General features: G+C 33.1%; 1 long non-coding RNA gene across 1 annotated transcript; it reads right to left on the bottom strand.

Moving 5' to 3' along the window:
* Positions 1-220: 220 nt before the first annotated feature.
* LOC107787354 (uncharacterized) lies at positions 221-3,434 on the bottom strand. The gene is made up of 2 exons (XR_012693985.1): positions 3,005-3,434; positions 221-623 (listed from the first exon to the last, which is right to left on the bottom strand). It is a non-coding gene; the product is annotated as an uncharacterized LOC107787354 (long non-coding RNA).
* Positions 3,435-6,000: the final 2,566 nt, after the last annotated feature.

Here is a 6,000-nt window from a genome sequence, read left to right as displayed (position 1 = left end):
CAAAATCTCAAACAAAACTTATCCAAGATGATGTTTTATTGACGAACAAAGTTGAGCTTAAATTTAAATGTAAAGTGTGTACATCTCCAGCGTGAATGCATTTTGCACCAAATTAAACTAATGAAGTAACCAATTAAACCCATTGTGCATCTGTAGCAATTTCGTGCTACTTTATAAAACTTGTTAATTACACATGCAAAATTAAAAGCAGAAACAATTATAATAAAAAGAGGAGAAAAATACGATCAAATATCAAATTCGCGTGAACTTCGCCCACAACCGGCTCAAAAGGAAAGTACCTATCCCTTTAGGGGTAGAAATAGTGAATCAAAAACTATAGAATTCGGGTGTGAATCTTTTATCGAGTGAAGAACATTATTTGTTGTGACCATGGTTTGCTCAAAATGCTTAAAACAAAGGGATCAGGTGGCATTTTGACAAAAAAACTACTAGAGTAATCACAATTTATACTAAGAGATCCATGAACTTTGCCAATAGAAGTGGAAGTTTCGCCGCGGCCTTTGCTTTGACCTTGCAAGATGAATTAATACTACAATTTGGTTTTGGACATAGAAAGAAATTTCGAGATTCCAAATTCAGCAACTTCTCCTCTGGTTTCAAGCCTGTATATATATTCCCACCATGAAAATAGTTAGTCAAATAGAATATTAATTTTATAAAAAAGTTAATTCCATCTTTCAATTTAATTGGAAGAATTTACTGAACACGAGACATTGCAGCGTACTCAGTATATTTCAGTTTTGAGAACAACATTAGTACACTATCCTATTTACTAAATTAATTAATTATCGGGCATCATTATGCTTAATTCTTGATGGGAAATTATGCATATTAATGACCGGTATTATAGTGGGCTCCTAGTTTACTTCATAAGTTGAATTTAGGAATTTTTACCTCCTATAGCAAAGGTTAACACCTTATTTATTTTAAATAAATATCATTTAAAAAAATTATATTCTATAGATACATTTTAAGGTTTATAGCAAAATATTTAATTTTGGTTACCTCCTAGCCCTAAGCCACTAAATACGCTGATCAGTTACACTATTTTCTTTCTCTTTTGACTTTGATACATCTCATTCTCTTCCTCCATCCCATTAAAATTTCCAATCTCCTCCTTCCACTAGATTTGTGCAAAGCCCATCTCCTAGATTCTTCAACACAATGACCCAATTTAAAATTTTCAAGAAATTCAAGCTTGAAGCTTTTTGAGCCATCACCGGGTGTACTTGGCTGCTTTTTCTTCACTGTTGCTTATTCTTGTGTCTGTTTTTGTTGGATTACAGAAAAGTAAACAAAGGGCCTCGTTTGTACATCCTTATTTGCTACGTGGATTGGGCTCAATGGATCGTCTGTTCCATATAACAAGACTGAAAAGTTGGATTTTTTGGAAAAGGGAGCAGAAAGTTGGGATTTTTTTATGGGAATTGGGTTTGGGATGAAAGTTATCCACTGTATAAATCAAAGGATTGTAAGTTCTTGAATGAAGGCTTTCGTTGTTCTGAGAATGGTAGACCTGATAATTTTTATACTAAATGGCATTGGCAACCCAATGATTGCAAAGACAGCAGTCGCCGACATATAATTCGATTGGTTTGTTCTTGAACAAAGACGATGGAGTTTGGGACTGAGCAACTTGATTTTCTGTTAATATATTTCAATGTATTTCATTGTATTCATTGTCTTTTTTTTCATTGTAATTCAATGTGTCTCGCTGTATTCCATGTATTTCATTATATTCACCGTCTTTTTCTCTCATTGTATTTCAATGTATCCCGCTGTATTCTATGTATTTCATTGTATTCACTGTCTCGCTATATGCCATGAATGTATTCATAAGTTTTTTTTAATTAATATAATTTATGTATTCAGATGTATTATATAATTTCTCTGAAGATTGCTATGTTTTTGAGGTATTTTCGGTTGAGAATTTTTTTTATAACTAAAAATACAAAATTTGTGTGTTATAATTGAGTTTGTTGAGTTATAATAGGAGTCTATTATGTTAATTGATTCACTTTCCGTTTTAAAAACAGTGTAATCCCCTATTTCACGCCGTGAATACAGTCGAATACAATAATCTGTCCAGCTGTAATCTCATGTTTCACTCCATGAATACAGTCTAATATGCTCGAATACAACTGATTAGCTGGACTTCTCTGATTCACGCTTATTTTTGTATTCATGAATACAATAGTTTAAATACATCAAATACATCTTATAACCACATAAAAAGGTATCTATAATCCGTAATATAGCAAATGGTATCTATAGATGGCTAATTACTACTAAAAGATAGTGCTTTATGAATTGAAAATTCCCAACTACCCAAATCATTAAGCAAAAATATAAAACTTTTTCCAACATAAGAAAATTATAAAAGGAAAGTGAACTCAGATGGACGAGACAGAAAAAACAAAAATGCCTTAAAATTATTACTTAAGAAAAGGACAAATATACGCCTCGGTCTGTTCCAAAATGTTTATCACTTATATTGTTTCCAATAGTCAAACAAAATTAACTTTGATTGATATTTCAAATATAATCTTTTGCCAATTGAATATTCAAAAAATTATAAATTTTTATCAAGTTGACGAGCAAAATAAAATGTGTCAAACCAGTTATGACAAAAGGAGTATTCAAAACTCGTTGCTGCGCAATTTTCACAGTTTTGACTGATTTGATCTACATATATATATATATATATATATATATATATATATATATATATATGAAGAACAACAATAAAATAAGAGCCACAAGCCCACAACCAAACACTTCTCTTTCTCTCTCTCTTTTTTTTTATTTAAAATTTATAAATAATATGAAGTCGCAAATTTAAAAAAAAATTAAATAAAGGGATTTTAATACGGCATAATATGCAAAAATATGATTTAAAGGGACTAAATTGCAATGAGCAAAAGAAAATGACATAAACATTAATATTCCTCAAGTTGGGAGCAAAACAAATTAAAGAACTTACTCTCCAAACTAAACTGGGAGTAATGAAGCTGGTAACACCGAGAATCACGACTAGGCAACAAAGGCCGCCGCTTCTCCTTCACGTAAATCTCAATGGCAGCCTTTATCAAGTCCCCGACAGCGTTTTCGTGCGATATCACAACATGTACCGGCCCCAAACTGTTCTGTATATGCACATTCAACAACAACTTCTTTAGCTTCTTTTGCTTCTCCTCGCCAATTATTGTCATATTTCCAGCCAGAACATCTATGCTGCTGCCTACGCCCTTTTGTACTGAACATTCTAATTTTCTAGTCTGTATCGTTTCAATTTTATCTGATGTTTCCAAAAGAATTTTTGAATTTGTATGTACATCGGCAAGCCTTGGCGGAGCTCTCATTTCTGGTCTGAGGTTTAGAAGATGTTCGATATCACATATCATATACTCAGCAGTCATTTTTATATATATGATGATTGATATATACGTAAGATATGGGAGTTTGTGATAACGATATTTGGCTGACATTTGTGAATGAAATCATTTCAGTTGATGGCGCGGGAAGCTTCTTGGAAATTGCAGGTATCACCATCTGTTCTACAAAAGTTTTGCTAAATTACCACATACTCCTTAACATTTTGAATTTCTTTGTCCTTTTCCCTTTTTTGTTTGGTCATAATATAATGTTGGCTTACAAATAATTTTGATTCACCCAATAAAATTTCAATCAAGTGTTGTAGATTTTGGGATTAATTGGGTGTCATAATGTACAATAAACATGCAGGAGCTACAATTTTCTTCCGTTTAATTCTTTAATATAGACTATGCTGCGTGAAAGCCCCCCTCAAGAAACATAGTTAATTCCCTGATAGTGACATTAATTAGTAAATCGCAATTTGTTTTCTAAGATATAGGGTAAGAGTTTGGATTGAGTTATGTGTAACAATAGAAAGAAATGTACGTGTTTAAACAAATGACACATAATTGCAATTTATTACACTATCGTTTTTGCTGGTAATTTAGAACTGGGGACTGGAGAAATTGTCAGGGTATACTGTATAGCAAGTTAGCAACTGAAGAGTGAGGAAGAACACAACTGGTGGAAGCTTTAACTGAAAGGGCTAAGGTGGCAATACAAGATTAATAGTATGCCAATGCAAAGGATGTATTTTTTTTTGCTTTTCTTATTTGAAATTTTAATATTTTTTTGGTAAAAAATACGCGTGATGCTGAAAACTGAAGGTTCCAGAACTAGCCACGTATGATGAAATCATTGGGGATAGTGACTAAATGAAAAGTATTCAAGCGCATTCTTGAAATTTCGTTAGAGAATCTTTGGTGAAAGGAACGCCATTTCTAGAAGTTTATACAAGGAAATAGGCCTTTAGCAAAGGAAAAGCAATTCCGATCGTTATAAGTTAATAACGACCAGAAAAATTTGGTCGTCACCGGTCGTTAAAAGTTCCGATGCTAAAAGTTAATAATTGGTTTACAATACGGTCGTTAAAGATTCTTTAGCGACGACATAAATTCCGGTCGTTATACCTCATTTTTGATGACCGAATTTTCCGTTCATTAAATTATTATCCGGTCGTTAAAAGTCGTTACATTAATGAAAACAATTAATTTAGTCCTTGAAAGTGCTTTTAGCGACCAATACTCCCTTCGTTATTTGTATTACTTTTAAGAACCAAATTTACCATTGTTAATTCCCATTTATCTATTTGAGAAACCTATTATTAAAGAGTTTCAATGACCATATTTTTTTTGCTTAATGTAAAATTATATTAAATATAAGTACAAATTTTTTAATTAGATGTATAGCCACACTCTAAAATAAATCAAATACTTGGTATCCTTGTCAATACAAAGAACTAAAGTATCATATTTACCAAAAACCAATCTAAATCATATGACATCATTTTTAATAATTCCTAAGAAGACAAAAAAAAAAAAAAAAAGTGCAGCATATGTACAGTGTCTTTAAACCATCCCTAACAAAATATAAACCTCTTGTACTTCAACTTGCTCTACACTTTCTTCACGGAGCTTCTTCAGACTTCAAATATTTGATCTGTTAACATAACAAATGTATGCCAGTTTTTTTTATATAAAATTCCCCAGACAGATGTCTAGGTGTTGTATTGCAAAAAAGATCAGTGAGGGGGGCTAGGCCTGACCTCGGAAACATAATACAACATGGTGATTGCTATCACACAAAAAGGACAGTAGAGGAAACTACCTCTCTACTGCCAAAGCTATATACATCCTAATTTAACTAAAAAAAATTTATTCTTTTCATACTTTGTTCTAATACTAGGCATTTGCCACTTGTCCATCATGAAAGGACCTTTGGCTTCTTTTGGGAGTTGTTCAAAGGATTGGTAAATCATTCTCGTACCAGATATGGAGGCGATTTTAGCTAAGGCATCGGCTACCTGATTTCCTTCTCTGTAATAATGTTGGGCTGTCGCATTTGCTTCTTGAACCCATCTTGTAACTCTATCCGCCACCATCTTTAGTTTCCTATTCTTGTTTCCTTCTTGGTTGACCATGTTCACTATGATATTTGAATCAAGTTCGAGAACAAAATTAGTAAAACCCAACTGGTTGCACCATTTTCCTCCGAACTCAGCAGCTAGAGCCTCGGCCATGTTATGACTATCACAATCTATCGACATTGCATAGGCCATGATACAATTTCCATCCTCATCTCGTATGATTCCTCCTACGTCGGCTTTCCCACTTTCCTTGATATAGCTTCCGTCTGTGTTAACTTTAACTTTGCCATCAAGCGGAGGATGTCATTGAACTTGCTTCCACGTTTGTACAGGCTTCAGCTTTTCAATTAAGTTGCAGAGGGAAGGCCAGTTGTATTGAGTATCTTCATTTGGCATAAGTTTGGCAATATTGGCTTTGATGTTCCATTCAACCTGTTGCTTCATGACATTGTGTTGGAATTTCTTTTGCGTGCCATATATACAAAAACATCTTTGTTTCCAAATTTCCCAGCAGATAA

The sequence above is a fragment of the Nicotiana tabacum genome, chromosome 8 (assembly GCF_000715075.1).
Source record: "Nicotiana tabacum cultivar K326 chromosome 8, ASM71507v2, whole genome shotgun sequence".
In the NCBI taxonomy this organism is placed as follows: Eukaryota; Viridiplantae; Streptophyta; class Magnoliopsida; order Solanales; family Solanaceae; genus Nicotiana; species Nicotiana tabacum.
Note: the sequence above shows the minus strand (reverse complement) of the source record. Positions and strands in the feature narration are given on the sequence as shown.